Source organism: Littorina saxatilis, linkage group LG8 (genome assembly GCF_037325665.1).
Source record: "Littorina saxatilis isolate snail1 linkage group LG8, US_GU_Lsax_2.0, whole genome shotgun sequence".
NCBI lineage: Eukaryota > Metazoa > Mollusca > Gastropoda > Littorinimorpha > Littorinidae > Littorina > Littorina saxatilis.
The window spans coordinates 9,424,419-9,439,163 of record NC_090252.1 but is presented as its reverse complement, the minus strand read 5'-3'; the positions used below and the strand labels follow the sequence as shown (position 1 = coordinate 9,439,163).

The window sequence follows — 14,745 nt, the reverse complement described above, 5'->3', positions numbered from 1 at the left end:
ATAAACCAAGTCAAGGTGGTGGGGGGTGATTGTGACCGGAGCTGTGCAGTTTCAAAAGGAGTAAAAAGAAACTATTCCGGAACTAAACAAGTACAAAAGTTACACGAGGCGATGAAGCTTAACACTATTGTGACTAGCACTGCCACGGCGTTAACGTCCTGCCTGCCCAAGCTTGCCACCAAGAAACTTCCCAAAAATCAGTAACTGTAAAGAAATCTGTCTAGCCAGCTTGAATTAAGTCCAATCACCACCAAATTTTGTGTACTAATTCAAAAATGGATGCCCAGTTCAGTCGTGCTATTTATAAGTTTGTCACGCGATTTGTTTTAGCAAAGGGGGGTGAAAGGGGGGTGAAAGGGGGATAATTTGTGTTTTTTAACGTTTTTTTGTGTGTGTTTTATTTTCCACTGCTTTTTTTAAAAGTTATTTTTTGACAGAAAGTATTATAAATAATGTTATAACCAAACAAGGTGTAAAACCTATGAATTAGCTGAAATATTGTTAACATTGTACACAGAAATAAGGAGACAGTACAAAGAAAAAAACAAGCAAATCACGCATTCACTCACAGCATCCTGACTCAAATGAAACAAAACTGTAACACTCACCAAATGATGTCTAGGTAATCCATATTGAATATAAGTCACATTTTCACAACAAAGTACCAACTGTACACCTATGAACAATTCCAAAAGGATTTGAAGGCTCCAGCCATCCATTGTTATCAGTGCTGCCACGCCCCCATAGCTCCTGCACGATTCCGAGATACATGTTCGTCTAGCAGTATCACCCCATACCACGTGTAGTTGCCGACTCGTACTAGCAACAACGGGACTGTTTCTTCCTCAATATCACTGCTATTATCGCTTTCTTGAGGCTAAAACGACACGATGTATCATGATCTACAGGATCCTCAAGATCCAACATCCGGAGAATCTCCTCCCGTGACAAGGCTCGCCTTCGATTCATTTTTTTTGTTCGAAAACACCACGCAAATCTGCACTAATTTGATCAAGCCGGAAGAGAAAACCACGTGTATCAAGGGAAACAACTCAATTTACTGCAAGCTTCAAAAACCGGGAAGCAATCACGAGTCGTGTACCTTGTATGTCTAATACTAAAATAGTCGCTTCCCGTCCGTGGGCGTTGCAGCGCTATTACTAATATAGTCGCATCCCGTCACGAAAGTGTTAACCGAGTTTCACGGAAACCCAAGTGTCAAAAATGCAGATTTTGGTATTTATACTGTAAGCAGTATCCATTCAGTAAAACGGATATGGCCATTGTGGTAACTGTAGATTGCACCCTGGATTAGGGGCAACTACTCTTGCATAACGGTAGCATGCAAGGGGACTGTACTATGCTGAATACAAATGGCTGTTAACCTAACGGTGTTCCATGTGTCTACTTATTCCTAAACTGTCCTCTACTTCATTTGGCGACGAGGATGCCGTCTTTTGGAAGACTACAGGAGTTCGGATTGGAGGGCGGAGAAGAATGGGGTCAGTATATGGAAAGAATGGAACATTATTTTGTGGCAAACGACATTGATGATGTCGACAAGAGGAACTGAAGCAATATTACTGAGCGCGTGTGGTGGGGCCACATATAGGTTGATGTGCGACCTTCTGGCGCCAGCCAATCCCGGGGACAAAACGTTTGATGAACTTAAAGAATCAGTGCAAAATCATCTTCGCCCAAAGCCTTCAGAAATTGTGCAGCGTTTCAAATTCCACACGCGCGTACGTCATAACGACGAATCTGTCTCGACATACGTGTCACAGTTACGTCATCTTTCTCTTGACTGCAATTTTGGTGCGTCACTGGATCTAATGTTGAGGGACAGATTGGTTTGTGGAATCAACAATGATCGTATCCAGAGGCGACTGCTGGCAGAAAAAGAGCTGACTTTTGCCAAATCGTTAGAGGTGGCGATAGCCATGGAACTGGCCGAGAAGAGTGCCGCAGCGCTACAGGAAGGTGGTTCCAGCGGGGCTATTTCTATGCCGGATAGTACAGCCAGGGTGGACAAAGTCGACAGTGGGCCAACTGCTGTTTCTCGTGACGTCCAGTTCGTGAAGAAGTCACAAAGAACCATGGAGTGCTGGTTCTGTAAGAGAAATCACATGCAGAGACAGTGCCCGCAATATCATGCTGAAAAAGCGAAAGGTAAGCAGACGAGAGGTCATCGCCGATTACGTGACACCGTGAAAACTGTGGAGGATTCGGACAGCGACGTGGAAGTATTCACTGTATTCCGAACGCAGAGTAAGGAGAAACCTTTTCTGGTCACAGTCGAGATGGACGGAGTTCCTGTGGAAATGGAGCTAGACACAGGCGCCTCACTGACGGTGGTTAATGAAAAGACATGGAGAACCATAAGAGGTGGGGCGTACTTGCCTCTTCAAAAATGCAGCAGGCGGCTGAAAACGTACACAGGTGATGAAATTCCTGTCTTGGGCGAGAGTGAGTCGGCCGTGGGATACAAAGGTAGGGTGCCAGTAACACTGAAGATGATCGTGGTGAAAGGAGATGGTCCTAGTCGGATAAGGCATCAAAAGAGTTTACCACCATCAACACACATCAAGGACTCTACCGCTACAATAGGTTGCCCTTTGGGATTTCGTCAGCTCCAGGCATTTTTCAGCGAACAATGGAGAATCTCCTACGGGGAATTCCAAAGGTGTATGTTCGCATTGATGACATTTTGGTGGCAGGAACGACACGTGATGAACATTTGCAGACGCTGCGAACAGTAATGCAAAGACTGAAATCAGCTGGAGCTAAGTTGAAGAAGAAAAAGTGTGTTTTGCTGGCCACAGAGGTGGTATATCTTGGGTTGAAGATCGACCAGAGTGGCATTCAGCCTGTACCTGAGAAAGTGGAGGCTATTCAGGAGATGCCTCGGCCCACGGATGTGAAGCAGCTTCAGGCCTACCTCGGAATGGTTAACTACTATTCCCGGTTCCTGCCAAACTTGTCTACTGTGTTAGCGCCCCTGTACGTCTTGCTGAAGAAAGGGGTGGCGTGGGCATGGAGTGACCAGCAAGAAGAAGCCTGGGTCCGCTCGAAGAACCTGTTACTGTCGCCAAAGGTCCTCGTTCATTTTGATTCAAAGAAACAGATTCTGCTGTCATGTGACGCCTCCAGTTATGGACTTGGTGCTGTGATTTCGCACAAGATGGAGGATGGCAGTGAGAGGCCTGTGGCGTTCGCCTCCAGAACAATGAATAGTGCTGAACAGAACTACAGTCAGGTGGAAAAGGAGGCCCTGGCGGTGATTTTCGGGGTGAAGAAGTTCCATCAGTATCTGTATGGTCAGAAGTTTGAGATCCATACAGATCACAAACCTCTCCTGGGTCTGTTCTGTGAACATAAACAAATTCCAGCCATGGCCGCTGCAAGAATTCAAAGGTGGGCACTCACACTCGCCGCCTACGAATACACCATGAAGTTTAAAGAGGGCAAGAGGCACAGCAACGCAGATGGTCTAAGCAGACTACCTCGTGAGGTGACTGTGAGTGTGAAACCTGAGCAGGGAGAAACAATACTGTTGATGGAGCAAATCGAGACCATGCCGGTCACTGCCAAGCAGATTAGTCAGTGGACAAGCAGAGACCCAGTGCTGTCTAGGGTGAAGGACTATGTGTTGAAGGGTTGGCCCGAAAGCAACCAAGACAAACGCCTTCAACCCTACTTTGTCAGGAGGACTGAGCTAAGTGTCCTCGATGGTTGTGTGCTTTGGGGTACACGGGTGGTAGTCCCACCGAAAGGCCAGAAGAGCTTGTTGAGCGACCTGCATGAAGCGCACCCTGGCATGAGCAGAATGAAAAGTCTGGCACGGTCGTACATTTGGTGGCCGAACATGGACAGTGAAATTGAAGCCACAGTGCGAAGCTGTCACGTGTGCCAAACTCAAAGAAATATGCCGAGTGCGGCACCTCTTCATCCCTGGGAATGGCCAAATCGTCCTTGGAGCCGACTGCATGTGGATTATGCAGGGCCGTTCATGGGCAAGATGTTCCTGGTGGTCATAGATGCTCACTCTAAGTGGATGGATGCCTACCCCATGAATTCATCGAAATCAGCAGCCACCATCGAGAAACTAAGACAGGCATTCGCTATCCATGGGCTGTCAGAGACATTAGTGTCGGACAATGGACCATGTTTCACTAGCGAGGAGTTTGAAGAGTTCATGCAGAGGAACGGCATCAAACACATCAAGCCAGCGCCGTATCATCCCTCTACTAATGGACTGGCTGAACGAGCGGTGCAGACGCTCAAGCAGGGCCTGAGGAAGATGATGTCAGGCTCTATCGAAACGCGGGTGTCGCGTCTCTTGTCCAAGTATAGAGTCACCCCTCAGTCAACCACAGGATTGTCCACTTCTGAGTTGCTTTTCAATCGGAAGGTGAGAACACGACTGGATCTGGTTCAGCCGTGTATTGAGAGACATGTGGTGCAGAGGCAGCTGCAGCAAAAACTGAACCATGACCATGCTGACGTGAAAAGTTACGAAGAGGGAGATCGAGTCTACATGAAGACCTTTTCCACCGGTCCCAAATGGCTGTCGGGAGTCGTCGTGCAGATGACTGGTCCCTTGTGATACATGATCAAATTACACGATGGTCGGGTGTTGAAAAGACACATAGATCACATTCTGCCTTGTACCAGCGAGCCTGAAACGCCTGGTGATCAGCATCGCAGCAGTCCCGAGATTTCCCAGGCTGTGCCTAGCAGTGGTGGACCTCTGCTGCAACCGGCTGACCTCTTACCTGTTCCACCAGAGCCGCACATAACCTCGTCAAATTCCGCGCTTCCCGCGCCGATGTCGCACGAGCCAGAGCTGCCTGGGAACGACGTTGCAGACCCAGGCGACCAAGCGCCGCCGCTGTCGCCTCTGGCTATGCCTACCATGCGGCCGCCTCCATCGCCTATTCCGGAGGGTCGTCCTGAACGCCAGAAGCGAGTGCCGGATCGTTTCAAGGACTTTGTGCTCCTCTGGTACAGAGATGTCGGAAAGTGATGTAACACTGAGGCCAAAGAACAAAACTGTTTGTTTTTATTTTCTTTATCATCGTGCTCTTTTTGGCAGATAGCGAATACATTACATTTAAGTTTTGTTTTTAACCATTTCCAGTTAATCAAAGTTATTCTAGTTCTAATAACACTTGGAAGGGGGAAGGAAGCCAACAGATGTTGCAGAGACATTGACATTTTAGTTTCAACTTGTGGATTATTAAGTTCAAAGAATATTGACATTTCTGTGTCGGATAAACGTTAACATCTCGTTGTGAGATTCACGTTCCTTATTGTGGCTAATGGCCAACTTAAAGGTGGTTGGGGTATGTGGTAACTGTAGATTGCACCCTGGATTAGGGGCAACTACTCTTGCATAACGGTAGCATGCAAGGGGACTGTACTGTGCTGAATACAAATGGCTGTTAACCTAACGGTGTTCCTTGTGTCTACTTATTCCTAAACTGTCCTCTACTTCAGCCATGATGGGTACCCGGTAAATGCGTGGTGTCTGGTATTCTCCTGCGCTTGTTACTCTGCAGGAGGTCTGCCCGCTGGCTTCAGTCAACACGCTCCGACTTCTGGGCAGCTCATGGAGTGTATGTGACCCATACCTGGGGGTTTGGTTTATGGGCACCAGGGCGTGTCCACACACCGGTGGGTCTGCGTGCTGCATGTTCGGGGCCAAACCTCCTCCGCGCCCTTGCAATTCTGCCTGGGAACATAAGGCCCCAAGTTACCACCCAACACCTCATAGCGGATTGCTAGCTTGCATTGGACTTATTGTGGAGAGGATAACTGGCAGGAGAGACTTACTCATTGCTCTCTTTTCCAGAACGGAAATGAAATGTGCATGCTCCATGACCTAATTAGTGTCAGAAGGATCTTGTAAAAAATCGAGACATATTGTTGCTGCGTGTCGGTAAACGTTCATGGGGCAGTAGTCAGCCTCGTTCTAATGCCGATTAGCAAATACGGATTTTATCACTGCTAGAGTCAATAAACTACTGCTAGTCGACGCTGTTATTAAAGGATTTGCGTTTAATAGTGTCAAGGCCTGCGTTTATTCTCGTTGACGGCCATTACAGACTATATGAATGTAATGTCACTATTGTCAAATTCTTGCAGACTGTTTGAGAATGGAGAGGAGGTGTGTTTGTGTGTGTGTGTGTGTGTGTGCGTACGTGCGTGCGTGCTTTCGTGCGTGTGTGCGTACGTGCCTGCGTTCGTATGTGATGCAGGTTTTTTCTTTGTCTCATGTTTCTTTTCAAATCCTACTGGTACAGTATACAAACGAAGTCTGCAAATCAGCAAATATATTTCCTTTTTTCGTGAGGCTGGATACAGGAAAAGGTTTTCTATGAAATGTGGTAGTCTTTATGAAGACCTAACTAATATGTTTATACAAGAAAAAAAACTTCATCTAAAACATGGTTTGTTTGCTTAACGCCCAGCCGACCACGAAGGGCCATATCAGGGCGGTGCTGCTTTCCCAGCAAACAATTTTACGTTGTATTCACGTTATATTCACGTTGGGTTACGTTGGGTTTACGTTGCGTTTCAACGTTTTTTTACGTAGATTTGTATGGACGAAATCACGTGGGAATAACGTTGGAAAACAACGTTGCATTTTACGTGACACCAACGTGAATGCAACGTGAATTATTGGTGGAGGTGGATTGTTCGTAAAAACATTACGTGAATTTTACGTTGTCACAACGTGAATTTTTGGTTGTGGTTGTGGTTTGGTTGAAATTGCGTTGCATTTTTACGTAATGTCCACGTGAATGGAACGTAAATTTTAGGTCAAAATTTAGCTCAAAAATTACGTGAATTCTACGTTGACACAACGTAAAAGTTGTGTTTTGGTGCATTTTTCCTGATAAAATTGACGTGAATTACACGTCGACACAACGTGAATTTTTGGTTGTGGTTGTGGTTTGGTTTGATTTCGACGTGAATGCAACGTTGAGAGTGAATGTAGGTTTTGGTAAATGTATCCACGCACACACACCAACTTTCACACTCAGTCACAGATCATAAGGACTATTACATGTAACACCATAAACTCAAGATACGATCAACAATTTTATTTCATAACAAAAACATGCATATTATGTTGCGGAGAAATTAAAAATGCACGCAGCTTAGCAGGGCAACAGCACAGCATATTCAATCGATTTCATTCTTTGTCCTGGTGGTCCTCTTCTCCCAGGCAGTCCTCGATGCGCCTCTTTGATGCTGGTCGCTAAACAAAGCAAAGACAGCACATTGAAATTAGTGACACCAGAGCCTCCATATATAATGTCTGGAGTAGAAATACACATCTTTTCAACTTAGGTCACTTTTTAGTAACTTTCCACTGCCTACTATGTCTCTGGCCTACTGCCAACTGAGTGTTGACACTACATGTATTTCTTTTTAATATATGAAATAAAGCATTATGTCCCTTCTTCGAGCCTTGTTGTGTCAGATTTAGGCCGCAAGCCAAGACAACAAAAGACTGTGTGCCAGTGTGTATTCCTTACATAAGAAATGAAGTATTTCAAACGAAAATTGATCGTTTCAGAACAGTTTGAGGGTATTTTATTTGTATTTGCATCATTAATACATTTGACCTGGAAGTGAAACTGTCTTTAATCTGTGTACAAGAATTAAATGTTTGTAATTGTCCAAACACAAATAACATCCGTTACTGCTATATATATATATACGAATCACACACACACACACACACACACTCACACACAAACTCACACTAGCGCGTCACCTTATTCCCACTACTATGAGTTATACACAACTACAATAAGCGATAAACGTTTCATATGCTGATCAGGATGCAATGAACTTTGACACGCTCCAATTAAAGCCCATTATAGGGGCCGGTGTCCGTCTCTCTCCTTGAGGATAAAAGGGCTCACAGCCTTTTCAACATTGTTATCAAAATCAAAGTCTTTCGGTAACCTGGAAAGCTCCTCGGAGCTAGTACTGTCTCAATTATCCACCGATCGCCGTAGGTCGAAGTTGAAGACTATCAAGTGTATGCATGTTGTAGAGGTGGGAGGGAGGTGCACAGAAAATGGAAGCAATCATTACAATCAAACTTTGTTTGTTAAATACACTACACCTTGTCATCGGAAACTAAAAGTTATTTGGTTTTGGCCTTTTTTTTCACAGATTATACATTGTAAATGAAAAAAAAGCAAAATGAAGCAATACCAAATAAAAACAAAATGTTCAGAAACATACATGATACATGGGTAGTATCAAAACGGTTGGTTGGTTGGTTAACCTAAGCTTAACGTCCTCACAGAAACTAGTGCCAATTAGGGACATGAAGTGGTTATATGCTGGGACAAAACGGTTGGGAAAAAGGAGAACTTTAAAGTTGCCATCAAGCAAGAGAGGGATGGGTGGTTTCAACTTGCAAGGGTAATAAGAAAGCAGTGAGAGAGACAATTAAGGGCGACATGTGCGATCAAGTTGAATTTGAAAGTCCAGCACCTATAATTACAAGTTTTCCACGTTATATTTCCAGTGTTATCCATGCCAAGAAGGTTCCTTTTTTTCCAACCTTCATCTGTCCGACACGTGCGATCTCACTTTTTCAGTGAGTTATTTTTTCCCTTTAACATCTGGTTGCCAGACTTCCGTCAACCTCTTGTCAAATTTCACACTGTGATTCTCACGTATCTGATCGCTTCTTTAAGAGCACTTGACAGTGTCCAGTCAATCACTTCTTTCAGACGGGTCATAAAATTGCAAAGGCTCCTAAATGCCCCGCTCCTGTACAAACTGTGGGGGGAGGATCTATGGGGGGGGGGGGGGGGAGGGGGATCTTAGATTGAGAGGAAACGGAATGCATGGAACGGAATTTTTATGAATCGTTTTGTAGTTTTTGTGTCTGGGGCATGTAAACAAAACAAAAATGAGCAAAATTCTGAGAGAAAAACGGGAGCTTTATCAAAGCAAATTTGTTTTACAGTTGTTGTGATTATTTAACGACAAGAGGAGACACAATACAATATATACTTTTGATTTCTAAGAGTTGAAATCAATTACGCAGATATATTATAAGTCTACAAAGCCATGACGGTGCCAAAATAGCATGATAGCATTTTTGAATATTTCACTAATCAGAGCAGCAGAATTCTAACTTCATTAACAAAATCAATCTAATCAAAGAATTTAGTAAGCACTGAAGGCATCGTGATCATTAAAAAATCTCACAACTTAAGAACATCATACCTCTGCATAAATTACGCTTATGCAGTATGTTTCTTCCGATTAATGCAAACACTTTTTTTTTCGCAGAGCAGGGACCCGGCATTGATACCGTCACCTGAAAATCAGTGGCTGTGTTGTAAGACCTACATTTTGTAATTGACAATGACTTGAAAAGGCACGTGTCCTAAGCATAAAGGAAAGGTAATACATGTACACTCAACGGTGTCTTTTGCACACTGCTATCTGACAAATTATTTAGAGCGGTCATCAGAAGCAGGCGACGATAGTCGAGTGATTTATTACCCACGGGGGGTTGAGGCTGCAGACAAGTAACTGTGAACTGAGAAGGGGTAAGCGGTGGGGGCGGAGGGGGTTAAAAGGGGGAGGGAGTGGGGTGGCAGACATAAAATAATGAAAACTTGTTACGGTCCGACTTTGGGTTTGGTGTGTGTTGGCTAGGCTGATGTCTCAAGTAGACTCACGTTCATAAGGGGGTGGGTAAATCAACATGGTCGGCAACTTTATGATCCAGGTCGACAAAAGACAGTCAAGTGTGTAATTAGCCAATCAGTCAGATGACATCAAGGTGTCAAGTTCTGAATTCTTCTCATACCACCGTTCCGACCTCATCTCTCGGACAAAAGTTGGACAACCAAGTTTTGGAAGAAATTTTCAAGGAAGAATGACATCACAGGTTTCTGGAAAGCAAGGATTCGGGACAAAAGAAAGAATAACTGACACTATAACACACACACACACACACACACACACACACACACACACACACACACACACACACAGGCACGAACTCAAACAAACACACTGGCACACCACACACACACTGACACCACACACACACACCGACACCACACACACACACTCACACTCACACACTCACGCACGAACACACACATACAAACTTGCGCGCGCGCGCACTGATTTCTAAACAACAACAACAGTAAGCAGTGAACGATGCATATGCTAATCATGAGGCAAGAAATGAATGTGGCAAGTTTGATTCAACTTTGACCCGCTCTAAGTCCCACGTTGTACACAGTCTGTCTCCCTGAGGATAAAAGGGCTCACAGTTTCCAAAACTTGTGATCAAAATCAAAGTCTTTCAGTAACCTGGAAAGCTACTTAGAGTGCTGTCTCAATTATCCCCTTATCGCCGTAGGTCGAAGTTGAGGACTATCAAGTGTATAGGGAGGGGTAGGGGGAGGGAGGAAGGGAATTGTTACGACACGACTTTGTCGTGTAAAAGGAAATGATGGGTGGAACGCGGATATCCGTGGGATGTTCAGACATGGAAATTGCTCAAAATAACGATTATCTATTAAACTCATAGCTCAAGGATTTCCATTAAGTACTTTTACCCCGCGTTGTACTTGAAGTCCGACACCTAGTGTGAAAACGATCGTTCAATAGTCCAATTACATATTTCTGCCCCTTTTCCCGTTTAACCTCCAAATAACAACAACTACAACAAAGACAGCAAGAGCGACGACGACGACAACAAAATGTTGGAACCAAATTGAAATCATTGCAAACAAGACACCAGCAAATGTCGGACACCTACATGGTGGTTTTCAAGTTCCTCATTTTGTTACATGTCCCCATACAACACTTTACCTATTGATTTTGTTATTTGGTTAGTTAATTTGAAATTAATGTTAAAGTTCCTAATTTGTTATCTAAATTTCGCCATAACGCATTTATTAACTCATTCATTTATGAACTTATTTATGTATCATTTCCCTATTCGTCTATTTGTTTATTTTTTTTATTTCAGTTATTTCGGCATGTAGGTATTTCGGTTGTAAGCAATTCAGTTATAATAAAACAAATTCACCCATTATTAGAAAGGAGAAAACAATTTGGAATGTCGGGTGCACATTCCAAGTTGATCCCTTTTTTAACTAAAAATAGCGCGCGTTATTACTAACAATGCTCTTTTTCAAGCTTATAAAATATAAAGCCCACATGTTAAAATACCTTGACAACTACAAAGTGGGAAATTACAACGACGGTCAACAGTCAGAGTTATATATTGCTTGCAAGCCTGTCCGCCCTGTATCCAAGATATCCCCCATGCACTGGCATGGTCCTAAGAGGACATACTTATTACTCAACAGTAAATTCCAGTAAGCCTTTAGTCGGACTCTGTCATTTGTATGTTTGTGAATGTCACAGAAAAAACCCACAACTCCCAAGATCACGGAAGCATGATTAACCATTCAGTCAATTCAAGGGAATGCACGCTGAAAACGTCCGCTTTCATTTCACCTAAGAGGGGGAGGAAGGTGTTTTGTTAATTTTCTATTGCTGGTACTCGCACGTGTCCAAAGTGTGTGGGAAAAAGAACAAGTCGCGTAAGGCGAAATTACTACATTTAGTCAAGCTGTGGAACTCACAGAATGAAACTGAACGCACTGCATTTTTTCCCAATGACCGTAGTCCGCCGCTCGTACAAAGGGCGGTGAAATTAACGACCCTGTTTAGCGCGGAAGTGGTTGCGCTCTGTTGCATAGCACGCTTTTCTGTACCTCTCTTCGTTTTAACTTTCTGAGCGTGTTTTTAATCCAAACATATCATATCTACATGTATATGTTTTTGGAATCAGGAATCGACAGGGAATACGATGAAATTGTTTTTAGATCGATTTCGGAAAATTAATTTTAATCATAATTTTTATATTTTTAATGTTTAGAGCTTGTTTGTAATCCAAATATAACATATGTATACGTTTTTGGAATCAGAAAATGACGAAAAATAAGATGAAAATGTTTTTGGATCGTTTGATAAAAAAATAATTTCAATTACAAGTTTCCGATTTTTAATGACCAAAGTCATTAATTAGTTTTTAAGCCATCAAGCTGAAATGCAATACCAAAGTCCGGCCTTCGTCGAAAATTGCTTTGCCAAAATTTCAATCAATTTGATTGAAAAATAGTGGTTTCGCAGTGCTGCATAGCACGCTTTTCTGTACCTCTCTTCGTTTGGTTTAAACTGTTTTATTCAACGTTTGTGCATTATTTACAAATAAAAAACACATATAGAGTAAAAAACACAAGCATAATGCTTATAGTGGTGTTTACAGTATTCTAAAAAAAATACATATAAATGGCGGCTATTGTACAGTTTAAATGAAGAGCAAGCAAACATGAAAAGAAAATTGAATGAAAAATGTACATCAAAACAAAAATCCGTTTTAGAATACATATATTATATTTTTCGTTTTAACTTTGTGAGCGTGTTTTTAATCCAAACATATCATATCTATATGTTTTTTTGAATCAGGAACCGACAAGGAATAAGACGAAATTGTTTTTAAATCGATTTCGGAAATTTGATTTTGATAATAATTTTTATATTTTTAATTTTCAGAGCTTGTTTTTAATCCAAATATAACATATTTATATGTTTTTTGAATCAGATAATGACGCAGAATAAGATGGAATTGTTTTTGGAACGTTTGATAAAAAAAATAATTTTAATTACAAGTTTCCGATTTTTAACGACCAAACTCACTCATTAGTTTTTAAGCCACCAAGCTGAAATGCAATACCGAAGTCCGGCCTTTGTCGAAGATTGCGTGGCCAAAATTTCAATCAATTTGATTGAAAAATGAGGGTGTGACAGTGCCGCCTCAACTTTTACAAAAAGCCGGATATAACGTCATCAAAGGTATTAATTGAAAAAAAGGAAAAACAAAATCCGGGGATATCATTCCCAGGAACTCTCATGTAAAATTTCATAAAGATCGGTCCAGTAGTTTAGTCTGAATCGCTCTACACACACACGCACAGACACACACAGACACACAGACACACACACACACACACACACACACACACACATCACGACCCTCGTCTCGATTCCCCCTCTATGGACATTCTGTGAGTTCGACAGCTTGACTAAATGTTGTATTTTCGGCTTACGCGACTTGTTTTTTGCTGTTTGTTTCTCTCTTTTTCTTTATTTTGTCTTATATGTCTGTAATGAACACTTTAAAATGAAGAGGAAAAACACTACCCACGATCCTCTCAACGAAACAGTATATTAAAAAACCTGCGCACGCGCACACACACACAAACACAACTTTTCGAGAAAACATTGGCTGCATTTTTTTTTTTACTGGTGAGCGTACCCTAAGAAGAAATCCAACATGTGTTGTCCATATGATTTGCCCGTTCGGTTTGGTTTTTTTTCTCATACGCGAGATGTCTCAAGAGGACCCATTTTGGCAAAGTTTAGAGGAGGGGGGGAGCATGTCCGTAATTTTATTATCCAAGTGAACAAACGATCGACAAAAGCCCGACAAAAGACTGCCAAGTGCCGTAAATGAGTCAGGTAAGATCAAGGTGCGATTTTTGACTTGTACTTCATACCAGTTTTCCTCGCCTCTTCTCTCCTTAACAAAGGTCTAGCAACAAAGTTTGGGGGGTGTAATCTCATAAGGAGTGACATAATATCACATGCGAATATGAGGGAACGAGACAGAAGAATGAATAAAACAGCCGATATTACGCTATCTGTGTTGTGGCTGGAAGAAAAAAGAAAAAGAAAGAATACCGTCCAACTAACACGAAGAAGAATGGGAAAAAATCTTAAATAAAGGGAGAGGTACAAAGGTTGCGATTCCTCTCGGCTAGATATTATTCACGATTTTTGTAAACATACATGTAGTAAGCCTATACTCGCATCAGACACATACAGGCATGGGAATTGAAAATTGTAAAAAAGGCGGAAAATGTATAACTGAAGACGCGAAGCGTCAAGTCGATGGCGCAAAGCGCCTAGCCTTACTAGGGGGGTCCGGGGGCATGCCCCCCCGGAAAAAAATTCTCCAAAGAACCCAGATGGTGCAATCAGGGCCCGTATGTATTAACGAGAAGTAAGAAACACTGGAAGTAGAGGCCTCTTTCTGAAGTGGGAACTCCCGAAGTTAACTTCTTAACTTTTCACTATGCATGAACTGACTTCAACGCCGAAGTAGTGACATCGAGAGTATTAAGGTCAAGGTCGCGGAAATTGAGGGAATCCCTAGTAATACGCATGCGCACGTTTCTGTAAACATGGTGGTCAACAGAAAAGGCAAGGCACGTGTGCCCAAAATGAAAGTAGCTACGGAGGGACGTTCTGCATCATTTACTGACAGTGAAATTGCTGTGCTGTTGACAGAAGTTTTTAACGAAAGAAATATTATTCTGAGCAAATGTCAGAGCAGCCTTACTATAAAACATAAAAACACTGTCCGGGCATATATAGCAGACCAAGTGCGCGTGAAATGGCGCGACCTAAAAAAAACCGTACCAGGACTTATCAGCGACGGCGACAGGGGGTGGGCCACCATCTCTCTCTCTCTCTCTCTCTCTCTCTCTCTCTCTCTCTCTCTCTCTCTCTCTCTTTCTCTCTCTCTCTTTCAGTCTCTCTCTCTCTCAGTCTCAGTCTCTCTCTCTTTCAGTCTCTCTCTCCCTCTCTCTCTCTCTCTCTCTT

At 42.8% G+C, this 14,745-nt stretch overlaps 1 long non-coding RNA gene across 1 annotated transcript; it reads right to left on the bottom strand.

Annotated features, from left to right (window-relative positions):
- Window positions 1-7,094: 7,094 nt before the first annotated feature.
- LOC138972729 (uncharacterized) lies at window positions 7,095-11,625 on the bottom strand. The gene is made up of 2 exons (XR_011457730.1): window positions 9,729-11,625; window positions 7,095-7,267 (listed from the first exon to the last, which is right to left on the bottom strand). It is a non-coding gene; the product is annotated as an uncharacterized lncRNA (long non-coding RNA).
- Window positions 11,626-14,745: the final 3,120 nt, after the last annotated feature.